We start from the raw sequence: 12,877 nt of genomic DNA on the forward strand, positions 1-12,877 counted from the left end.
TCTTTGTGAAATCTGTCAAGGATTTGCCTCTAATGAGAGTTTGCCCACTTGATGAGGGACGCCCACTTCCTCTGCGGTAAATGCCATATTCATTACCTGCTTGTCTCTGATATTGTGCTCTTTGTCTCTGACTTGTTGTATTCTTTATAATCTGCCACTCCAGATCAAAGTGATCTGATCTTTATTCTCCCTAAACGCATAAGGATCCTTGCGGATGGATAGAAACAGAGGAAAGTTTAATTAACTTTATAAACTAACTCGTGTATATAGAGACTTTGACAGAAGATTTAAAACTAACTAAAATGAACTAACTAGTGAGATTAAATCTATGCTTGATAGTCTAGAAACAGGGAAAAATAATACAAAGATTATTACAGATTTACAACATAAATAGATAAAACAACAAATGAATAATTAATAATAAAATTTTAATTCAGTGCTATACTTGCTGTTTTGAAATTCACTTGCAGTTTCTGAGTGAAAATAGTTTTAACGTAATTCTACACCATTTTCTTTCAGTGTAATTAAATACATAGTAATTAAAACAAGAGGACAAGAGCACATGCTAGCTAACTTACTAAGTAAATAAATAGTGATCTGATCATAGGCAAACACATACTGACTGGCAGAAGGGTACAGTAGAAACGGGAAAGACTAACCAGCTAACTAATCCAGTGTAAAAACTAGACCATGACAGAAGGATTAAAACGAAGGATAGCTAAATAACTAACTATAAGAATAATATGTTTAATTTATATAGTGCCTTTTCCGAGCTCAAGGACGCTGAACATTGTACACCAAAGCAACAAAAATTGATAACAAGGAACAATTTCATTGGACATTAGCCCAATCCAAAAAAATGCAGTTGAATATAACACAGATTATGTAGTGGAGACATAAAAATGTAAAACAAAACGGACAAGTACACATGTAAATTAGTGATAGTGTTGATTTAAACAAACATGTTTTAAGTTTTGACTTGAATTCACTAAAAGAGGTGAGTGTTCTGAGTGCCAGGGGAAGTGAATTTCAAAGTTTGGGTGCAATAACTGAAAGGCAACTGCTGCACATTGAAGAAGGCGGCGGAACCTAGGTACAGAAAGAAGTTCAGAATTAGAAGACCGGAGTATGCAAGAAGGTATATAATAAGATAGTAGGTCAGAAAGATAGGAGGGAGCAAGACCTTTTAAGTGTCTTCAAGGTGAGCAGAAGAATTTTGTATTGCACACGAATAGATACAAGCAACCAGTGAAGATTAAATAAAATAGGGGTGATGTGAGCAGATTTTTTTTGTGGAAAATAATAATCTGGCAGCAGATGTACTGAATGTACTGCAGATGAATGATGGAGTTGAGATGGATTAGCTGGTAAACCAGAGAAAAGAGCGTTACAATAGTCTAGGCAAGTGGTAATAAATGCATGCACTAATGATTCTGCATCTTTTCTACTCCGAAAAGGATGAAGTTGTGCAATTCGACGTAATTGGAAAAAAAAAGCAGCTTTGGAGAGTTTGCTAATGTGGTCACCCAAGGTTAGTGATGGGTCTAGAGTGAAATAGCTCGTGAAATAGAAATAGCGCCATGGTCAAAGCTAGAAACAATTTTATTTTTTATTAGAGATGGGGGACCAATTATTAAAATTTCTGTTTTATTCAAGTTCAGACTGAGAAATTTAGAATGTAACCAATCCTTTAACTGACACATGAAGATAAGGATGTCATCGACTGGGTAGAATTTGGTTGATAAGCAGTATATGTCTGGATGTCATCAGCATAAGTAGTTAAAACCATGACGACGAATTATTTGGCCAAGAGGCTGAATATAAAGGATGAATAATAATGGTCCGAGAACTGAGCCTTGGGGAACTCCTTGTTTGAACAAGACAGCATGAGATTTGGAATTGTGCAGTGAGATGAGGTATTATCTATCTGTGAGATAGCTAGTACCTAGTAAGATGATGTCTGTGCTCAATAAACATATAGCCAAGAAACCTCTCAAAAGTGTAAAAACAGGACAATAACTAACTAAATTAGTGTACTGAGGTAAATTCCTAAAAACAACATAATGACTTACAGAAGGATTAAAACAGAGCAGCAGAGCTAATTTAACTAGCTAATTATATAATTAACTAGTAATCTGATATTAGGTGAACACATATGGACCCTTGCAGAAAGAGAAAAGACTAACTAATTAACTATAAATACTAACTAATGAAGCATAGACCTTGACAGAAGGATTCAAACCAAATCACTATCTGTAAGATGATAGACAAATAAACAACCTCATAAAAGTGTAAAAACAATTTACCTAACCAACTGAAGTCGGGCTCACACTACAGGATTTTTAGCAGATTTTCAAAAATCTTGTCAAGCACCTCGATCGGTCCCAATTTTCGTTTGTGGATTATCTGGTAATGTGAGGCGTTCACTTATTACATTTTGCACCTCCCGATCTGCTCGTATACAAATTGAGGCCTCCCTGATCATATCAAACATGTTTGATATTTAGTATTTAAATCGGGATAATGATGGCAATATGATTACGTCAGTATTTTTACAATAGCCAATGTGCGAGTGCAAAACAGCTGCTGTACGGCTCTGTTGAATACTGGAGACGGAGGAAACTGCTTTTTAATGTTTTGTAGTAACACGATTGTCTGTATAATGTGTCGAAAATGTATCATAAACGTAAGGAGAAAGACAAGCGCTGGGGTGAAATTGCCACAGTTTTGAATGAGTGCAGAAAGCTACTATCATGCTAGCTAACATATGTAAACATAACTAAAATATCAATGAGGATCTGCTGGCATGATAATCTTAATATATCTTTTGTGATGTGCCACGATTTTCTAATCTTGTAATGTGTACATGTTTAAGAATAGCAAAGATTGCGTGTGCTGCGACCAGATTTCATAATCGGTTACGATTTTGAGCGTGAGCCAGGCTGAAGTGTACTGCGGTTCATTTCTGATAACAACATAATGGATCAGACAGAAGGATTTATAAAGCTAAATTAACTTACCTCTTACAATTAACCAATCTGATCTTAGGTAAATACATATGGGCCCTGGCAGAAGGGTAGACCAAGGAAAAACTAACTACTTGACTAAATGACTAATCAGCAACAAAAGGATTAAAACAGAGCAAAACCAAATAATTAAATAACTGACTAGTTAGATGAAGTCTAAAATGTAGAGAGAGAAAAAATACGAAATGAATGCTTAAGTGCACTGATAAAAACATAATAAAACATAATGGCAAAGCAAACGTTCCTATACTAACTAGTGATCTGATTGTAAAGAAACTAACTAACCAGCTAGCTAGCCAACTAACTAGTGGTGTGATTTTCTGATAAGCACATCCACACACCCTGAGAGAAGTGCAGGAAGAGCTAATCGAGTAAATAAATAAATCCTATTAACTTTTAGGGCATTAATCCCACTAATGAAATGAATCATTTGAATGGAACCATATGCAGAAGCATCTGCTTTCTCTGACTCTTAACTTGCTGAAAAGTCCAAACTATCTCCAGAGTCTCTTGCAGCACACCAAACACTGTTTTCACATGGAAGGGCCATCTGTCCTCCGCTCTTCCCTTGCGAGGGCTTTTCTTGGCACACAGGGATGCTCTACCTCCACCGCCGACACTCTGAAATAACTCTCTCCAGACAACTCCCAATAGTGGTGGGATATGGGCTGTGATTGGACGATCTGTGTGTGTGAATCCGCTGAAAGTATTTGGAGAAGCATAGATCTCACACTAAATGTCACACAAAGTGAACTGCCAACATATGACTTGAAGTAAATATTTTCTCAGGCATAAATTCATGTGACCAATTAACTCCCAATCTGTTTCATCTTTTGATGCAAAAAAAAGGAAGACAAATCTAAGAATATCTTCATTTCCTGAAACCCTTTTGTCCGTTCCACCTGTAACAAAAGTGAGTCATCAAAGCCCTGGGGCTTTCAGAGGAAGACAGGCTTATGTAGGGACTGCTAAAGGAAAGCTTTAATCTGACGTCTTTTCAGGTCTTGAATGGTTGAGAGCTAAAGAGGTCTGTGGCAATAGGGTGCATGAATGAGATCGGATTGGACGGTCAAAAACTGACCCGTTTCTGTGGGTAATTAGACATTTTGAAAATTAAAGAAAAAAAATTTAATTTATAAAAGTAATGAGCTATTAGCAGTCATCCAGGATACATTTATTCAGCAAAAGTGTAGAATAGAAAGATTAAGCGAGTAGTATTTGTCTGGTCATGTTATCTTAGTATGGGAAAGGGATATTTTATTATTATTTAAAGTAAAAGAATATTTATTCATTTTAGATTTTTCATTTGTATTTTTTATTTTGTATTTTTTCGGTAAATTTTATTGAATGTTCTTTTGTCTATTAGGGTTTTTTATACTATTCTAGTGATATTTAATACTTCAGCTTACTTTATTTCTGTTTATTTTATTTTAATGCAAGCTTATTTTAGTTCCTGAATTAATTTTTTTTTGCAGTTTTGGTGTTAATTAAAAATAACAACGTTGTCACGAGGTGAGTACAGGGTTATTACAGTTAACTAAAACTAAAATTACAACTAAAATGAAAACCATAAAAACTTTCCACTGCTTAAAATAAAATAAATGTTAAAGTATGAAAAACATTTAATTTCAGATAGCTGCCTGGGCAAAATCAAAAATGAAAAACACACAGCAAAATCACTAAAACTTTAGCTAAAATAAAAGTCAATTTAAAATATGAATAAAACCTATGATAGCACTGGAGGCAATCCGATCCAAATTAAGTTTTTCTTATGCTGCAAAGACTGAATTGTTTATCTCATATGTACGTTATTTTAAAATAGTTGTAGAGAGTACCATTCATTTATTTACCTATTAAAATGAGGATGATACCTCCATTTCACAATACATATGAAGCACCTTTAACTAGCCTTTAAGGGCCGGCATGTTTTCATATCACACCCCATGCAATGAGAGCAATGACCAGATGAAAGGTCATGCTATCGCCAGAATGCCCCCTCGTCGCATAGCTGAAGCCGAAGGTGAGTGCTGTGTTAATCACTGCTGATAATACAGCGAGCTCCGGTCCTGCCGCTCGTAATGAGGGACTTGTTTTGGGAACCTGGGATGACGGCGGCTCCTGCAGGTGTCTTTTGTGTTGGCTCTCCAGGAGAGGTTTAGGAGTGGGAGGAGTGGCGGCTAGTTTGAAAACCACCGCTAGAAAAGGAGCAGGCATGGATTAGCTTGTTCCCAGCAGTATGGGGCTATTTTGGAGGTAACGTCATTAGATGGCATTAAAGCGATTCACTTTTTTCCCCTTTATGCTGGAGTCTTTCTACAGTGAGGGAAGGATTAGAATAAAAGCAGCTTTAATTGGCAAAGCACAATCATTATCGATTTGCCTCCGAATAACGTTATCCTCGCCGATACCCTACTACATAAACGTCTAGCTTTACATCCAGAGAAAACAACAAAGCCTGAAACCAATCCGGAGTTTATCATGTTTAGTCAAACAAGGTTGATTGTGTTTAGCAAAATCCATGTACTTGTATCTGAAATTAGTTCAACATCCAAAGCAGCGTTTTGCGGAAATGCCAGGTTGTTTTGACTAATGGCTCCTACTTCATGACCCGGCTGAAAAATTGCAATTCGCCAATTACAGCCATTAGAAGTGAACTATTTTGCTCAAGTGAGGTAACTTTACCATTGGCATAGCAGGAACAAGCACTAACACTAACGCAGCCCTTCATCTCTCTAGAGCCGCGCTGTAATTAAAGCATGATTAAGAGGCCGGGGCTGATGAATGTGTTTCTAAGTGCCCCATGCTGTGCTGCTGTTGGGCCCAGCATGCCGATTTTAATTGATTCGGGCTAATCAGTGAACAGAATTAAAACAGTCACAGTTGTTTGGAAGAACAAGAGAGCAGGTCTGGGCACCAGGATGAGTGAAACCAGCAGAAGGCCCGATCCACGCTGGAACGGATTTGAGCCCTGCATAAATTACGGCGAGGAGGCGCAGCATCGCGCCTGGCAGTTTGGTGAGACAAATGTGAGCTGCTATTGTTTATTATCTGCTGAAAGACTGCTCTGCCTCGTTTTTATGCCTACACAGGACTTTGTGTTGTCCATGTGTGATTATTTGAAATAACAATGGAAGTGAATTGTGCGTGTGATTGCAGCGGGTTTTGATTTATTAGCTTGATTGCTTTGGCGACGCACAGAAAACATTCTATTTAGTCAGTTTGAAGATTTCTAATGATTGCAGGGTTGCGTAATGTCAAGCCGAAGGAGTCTATAAGCTCAAAGCTGACAAGCTGAGTAGTCTTTAGTTGGTTTAACCCCCTGTTGTGGCTCTAGTGTTGGCAGGAGGCCCTGCTGCTCAAGAAGAGGAAGTCCTGATGATGTCCGTGACAGCAGCCCTCGGGGCCTGGACCGGAGCCAGAGAGTCCATAATGACAAGCACTCAGATGGACCAATGATTTCACAGGACTTAAATTACTACCTTAAATCAGTGAAGGGGTCAGCTGTGGAGGGAAAACGCCATAGAGGGCAGATAAAGTTAAACCAGGTTGATGTCTTCTAGAATCTAACTTTTAGATTAGATTTGCATGGAAGGTGTTGAAGGAATACTTCACCCAAAAATAACTACTCAACCTACATGTCATTACAAACCTGTATGACTGACTTTCTTTTCTTCTGCATTGAAACAAAGCAAATACATACTTTTACAGTTTACAAAAACATATGACTCAAATGCTCCCATCCAGCAAAAAAAAAAAAAAAAAAAAAAAATATATATATATATATATATATATATATATATATATATATATATATATATATATATATATATATATATATATATATATATACATATACTTATACATATATAAATAAATAACCAAAAATGTTTTTTTCTAAAATGTTTCAAAATATATTTGTGCATATAATTTGCTTTTGGAAATCATATATTTTTGACAATATACTAATATATTTTAAAACATTTAAAAATATATTTTGACCTATATATGTAAATCCAAGAAAATACATTTAAATACAGTAAAAACAACTTTAATTGAAAATACTTGAGGTCTTAACATTTATACAACATTTAGTAGGATGATTGTGCTTTCACAAACAGAGATACCATAGTTCTCATAACATATTAAGTGTCTTGTAAGTCTATTTATATGGCATTAAAAATGTTGGATCAGTTTATTGTCTAATGAATGAATATCAGGTTTGGAGTGACATGGTGAACTATCCCTTTAAACGGCGAGGATACAACTTCAAAAAAGTTCCCCTATTATTGAATTTACTCTATTTGTGTCCACAGACCAGCTTGGATCATAGTTCCCCAACAAACATGATGTACAGTAAAGACAGATGTTTTGGCTGTGAACACGTCGATGGCGGTGATCTAATGAGAGAAGCCAAGCTGGCTGTACAGATGGCCGTCCTGAGGTGGCTATAACATCCAGAAAGAAAGATGTCATAGGATCTGCCTCCAAGGCCCCTATTAGAAGAATCAGACAATTAAACACCATTTATAAACTCTCTGGTACATATGTATACACAATGTGGCAGTTAAACACCAATAAATGATGCTCAAATACGGCATAATTAGTACATTTAGATTATCTAAAGACAATTAAAATGATGTTCGTTATTGCAATTCTAATGTGTCTCGGAAGACGAATCGGTTTCCTAGTGGAGCTCTAATTTAATAACCTAATCTCCTCCTGACTGAGCTAAAAATAATGAGTGTGTTTACTGTGAAGTACTACTTAGAAATGACTAAAGTCAATGTCAACCTATTTTGCCACCGTGATGTGGTGCAACAGGGTATTGAGAACAAATGTATAGGTCAGGACTTGATTTTATCCATCAGGAATGGATTGGACCTTGAAAACCAGAATTTACTGCCTTATTATTGGTTAATATTATCCATCAGCTCACTCAAGGTTTTTGTATTAACATGCACTAATAAAATGTGCACAATAAGGCACTGAACATCTAAGGTAATAATATAATCCATCAGTGAACATCTAATTGACATCCGTGAAATAGTAGCTTTATTTCCATATGAGTAATTATATTTTAATAAAATATTGTGAAAAATTACAAAAAAAAAATTATGTTAGCATCATCTCGAGTTTAGAATGAATGTATAAATTAATTAATTTAAATTATATTTGTTATTATCAGTGTCAGGAAAGTTATTTTTAAAAGTAATGCATTACAATATAGTATTAATCCCTGAAAAGCAACTAATTTTGTTACTTAGTTAATTTTATAGAATCTAATGCATTACATTACATTGCTTTTTTCATCTGGGTTTTGTTTTCAATAAAAGAAAAGTTATATTTTTGACAAATGTAATATCCCTGTCACACCAAAAATAACAAGAATGCGCCTCAGGTTGAAGGAAACAAATTAAAGTCATTTTTGCTTATAAATGTGGTTGCATTGGATCACTGAAGGTCAGCAGCAAAAGCAAAATGGCATTAAATACATAAAGGATATGTGTGGTGTTAAAAACTGAATAACTGCTGTTTGCATTTCAGTGTTTTCAGGCACTTTAAGGAATATTGAATCTGTTTTTGTCTGAGAGATGAGTAAATGCATGTTCACATATAGTCTGTAATGACAGTAACATTGACAGCGCACACAACGCCTCTGCACTTACTCCTGGTTTCTCTCAACATGAGGACAGGAGAGCTGTCAGTCAGTACATGGGAAAACAAAGTAACTGGCATTACTTGTTTGAAAAAGTCACTCAGATATTTTCTTGTCAACTAAAAAGTAATTAGTTACTTGAGATAAGTAATCTGGTTATGTAACTAGATTGATTCTAATGCGTTACCCCAACAATGATTATACATTTTTATTTACATGCACTTATGAAGCATGCACAATAAAAAAAAAACAAAAGCAATGCAAACCCACCTTCTTTACAAACACACACACACATACACACACACACACACTCACCTCCCCAGTAGGTCTGTGCACTGTAAGAGGCACACCTGGAGACGCTCGAGTGCTCCTTGTGTGAAGCCTGCATTATGCTAATTGTGACCCATGGGCACTGTGTGAAGGCTTGGTATAATTATCCGTGTAATTGTCTCGTATTTTGTAAAGTGCCAGATCGTTTAATTCAGGATTAACATTTCTTCACCTCCAACGGCCAAAGGCTTTACTTGACTGAAGCCCTCACCTCCCTCCCCACCCACAGGGAATTGAACAGTATTCATACATTTGATTTTCATGCACCTCTCTTATTGTTTAGTGTGCATGAACTTACTTATTTGGTGTTCATAAAACAAGGGAGTTTTTTTCCTTGTGTTGTAAAGCAGAGGGTTTGACGTGTACTCTTGTGAAGGGAGATGACAGAACGGCTTTCATTTAAAGCAGCGTCTGTTTTCACATGCTTTAATGATGCCTTAATCCTTCAACCGTTTTCCCGTGTGGCTGTTTGGGGTGAGTTTTCGCTCGCAGCCAGTGTTTCCAACGAAGCCAGAGAAGCAACCACAAATTGAGGTGTTATTAGTCTCTGTAACTCACTAGCGTTGTGGTTTGTTACTAAAGCCGAACGACACTAGAAACTGCTCTGACGCTAAAAGACGTTTTAGCAGCATGTCAATTCATTTCCACAGATGCTCTGCATGTTAAATCAGAAATATTAGTTGTGAGTTCTTGAAATGTTTAATGTCATTTTCCACTTCCCGTCTGTTTCTGTGATACTGACAGGCATGGCTTAAGATTTTTATATAAAAAGTTTGGTACGTGGCCAAGGCTTTTTGTCTCTTGATAATTTGCAGTGTCTATCTGTTGTGACATATACCTGGGTTCTTTGAGTGAGAGACATGGCACTCTATTAATTTCTCATCAGTGTCCCTTCAGGCACAGACTGAATGATTCTTTCAAGTCTTAATTATACACTTACAATTATAATCTATAAACCCCTATGTCTGGGCTCTGCCCATCACCTGTCTGAAAATAATAGATGAGTAACTAAGATTGAGTAAGGTAAAAATTGCATCATTTTAAAGTCAGCATGAAATTGTTTCTTCATCAGAACAGATTTGGAGAAATGTAGCATTACATCACTTGCCCATCAATGTGCAGTGAATGGGTGCCGTCAGAACCCATTGATAAAAACATCACAATAATAATATATTAAACTATTCCTTTAAATATATTAAGCAAAAAATATAAAAAAAACAAATGCATCACCCTGTAGACTGAATAATGGTGTTTGCAAACCAATTCTTAGTTCCCAGCCCTAATCACAAAATCATATTATGTATGCTCTGTACATTGCTGACAATTATAAATAGCAGCAGTAACATTGCTATGTCATTATAAACATCTGCAACTAAGAATGTGTTATGAAATGCATCATCCCAACCAAAAAGACATTTCTGGAATATACTTGTGAACGTAACATGAAAATCACTCCAGGATGCAGCATTTTATTTAAACTAATCTGACAAATGAGCAGTCTCGAGCAAAATGATTAGGCCTCGAGCAAGACGAGACACACTGCGGTGTCTCAGGTGACAGCCACTGAAACACCTGACATCGAGGAGTTTTGCATTTAAACATTTCTGGGTAAAACAGTCTGTTCTTTGCTGATGAAGGGCTGCGTAATTCAAGTTTGGACTTGAAACACCCTCACTATAAACTGTACGTTTATTTGCGTTAAAGTGACTCAGCTCCCCCTGGCATGCTGAGTTTTCACATTTCCCAAAATCCATGATAATAGCCGTTTGTCACCTTGATTTACAGTGAATTACAAGCATTAAGAGATATTTGATCTAGTCACAGAAACGCTGTCTTTCAAACGTCTGAAGTCCTGACATGCTTACAGGTCATTAGAGAGGAAGCAAAGTTGGAGAATTTTCCCTTTCATTGAGGGATGATGGCCTACGAATTGCTTGACTGGACATGTCAATATATATATATATATATATATATATATATATATATATATATATATATAAGACAGACGCCACATTGGTCTACTGAGCTCTGATATCTCTAAGATGTTGTTCCAGATTTCCAACACTTCATAAACCTGTTGTACCTTCTGTATGCTGTGACTGCCAAATCATCCTACAGAAAAAAAGAAAAGAAATCATTCCTCATGCTGTGTAAGAGATGAATACTGGGTTTGTGAAACTCGCTGTATCCATAAGCAGTTACATGATATTCTGCATGTCAATATCTTTGATTCATCCATGTTTTTTTTTTTTTTTTTCTTTGGGACGCGTCCAACATCAAACAAATGCTCTTTGTCAGTGTTTATGACACGGTCTGTTTTTGTTTCCTCCTGATAGGTGACTGACGACTAGCATGTTACCATCTGCACTGTGTGTTTCTAAAAACACTCCAGTGACGCAAAAGGCATCCTGCAGCAGTCAAATCAACTGGCATAACAACTTTGTCAGACTTATAGTTGTCAGTAACAGTGGTACAGAAAGTACATCTAAATATTAGTGGTGCAAACTCCTATTAAAGAAAAAAATCAACCACAGTGCTTTCTGAAGGTTTTTTTCTTCAGTGCTTTATTCCAGTATACTAGTGGTTAACGATCACGGTGGGCGACTTTTAACTGAACTTTCAAATAAATATTTCAACTGTAAATTTCGGTAGTGCACTCTGTGACTAATACAGTGATTGCGGACCATGCTGGAACCAGACTTACTTTAATGTCAAACCACCTCCCATCAAGCACTTATATTGCATTTTCACATATTCAATTGTTGTTATATTCAGGAGAGAAAGGAACTTGTTGCTAGGTGTTAGTCTATTTTTTTAAAGGTGAAACGAAAATACAAATTACGAGTAGGACAATGTGTCTTGTCATTCTTTTTTCTTTCTCTTTACTCTAGGTCTATTGCACAAAGCTGTTTCCTTAAAATTACAAGAAATTATAATAAATACATAATCAAATTTACATTTTTCAAAAGTTAATTTTCTCTTTAGTCACAATCCTAGTCTTGACTTAAAAAATAATAAATAAATAAATTATATATATGCACACAAATGTGGTATACACTTTATACTTGTTTGCCAGTTTTTTGAAGGTCATTTTCTCTAGGCACACTCCAAGTCTTGACTACAGATAGATTTTTTTGCATATTTAAACTGTATAATTATTTAGAATTTAGCTGTTTAAACAAGCTGTTTGAAACCAATTTACAAACCACTGCTAGAGAAAACATGCACTGGTGTAATTTATCTCCATGTGACAACTAGCCCCGGTCTCCCCTGCAATAGAGAGCGTGCTAAATATATAATTACGTTCTCATTTAATGCCTATAGAGAATTTCTGGCACACTGGCCCTGAAGGGGGGGGTGGAGGGACGTCAGAGTGGGCTTATCTGATCCAGACCACTTTTGAGACGACACCTGTAGAATTTTCGAAGATAAATAACCACCTAAGTAGCCATAAAAGAGGATTTACTGTCAAACTCCTGCGGTCCCGACAGCTGGAAGAAGCCTTACATCAATGCGCCTAAAATTATAATACTGAGAAAGTTGCATACTAATTCATACTGCTTAACTAAAAAATCTAATTGTTGCAAAATAGTGACAAATTACCTACAGACTGTCTCAAGTTGGACTTTATTTGGTTAAAAGGTTTGAGGCAAACCGATCACACAGGCCCATTAGTATTGTGCCCAGGGACTTAAGAACACTGATCCACACTGTCAAGTGAGGTCTTTCGGTTGCCTACCTGCTGGCTCAGGTTGAAAGGTAGTTTATTTGACACCTAATGTGTTGACAGGTGTCAAGGTAGGGTGCCTTTGCTTTGTAAAGGGGAGATGGGCTGATGGGAAGAGGGGGTGTCTCGTTGCCCCTG

General features: G+C 36.4%; 1 long non-coding RNA gene across 1 annotated transcript in view; it reads left to right on the plus strand.

Moving 5' to 3' along the window:
* Positions 1–11,623, plus strand: part of LOC113114532 (uncharacterized) — a 31,374-nt gene extending 19,751 nt beyond the window's left edge. The window contains exon 3 of the long non-coding RNA XR_003293758.1: positions 11,349–11,623. This is a non-coding gene — a long non-coding RNA (uncharacterized LOC113114532). The remainder of the gene's footprint in view (positions 1–11,348) is intronic.
* Positions 11,624–12,877: the final 1,254 nt, after the last annotated feature.

The sequence above is a fragment of the Carassius auratus genome, chromosome 14, assembly GCF_003368295.1.
Source record: "Carassius auratus strain Wakin chromosome 14, ASM336829v1, whole genome shotgun sequence".
In the NCBI taxonomy this organism is placed as follows: domain Eukaryota; kingdom Metazoa; phylum Chordata; class Actinopteri; order Cypriniformes; family Cyprinidae; genus Carassius; species Carassius auratus.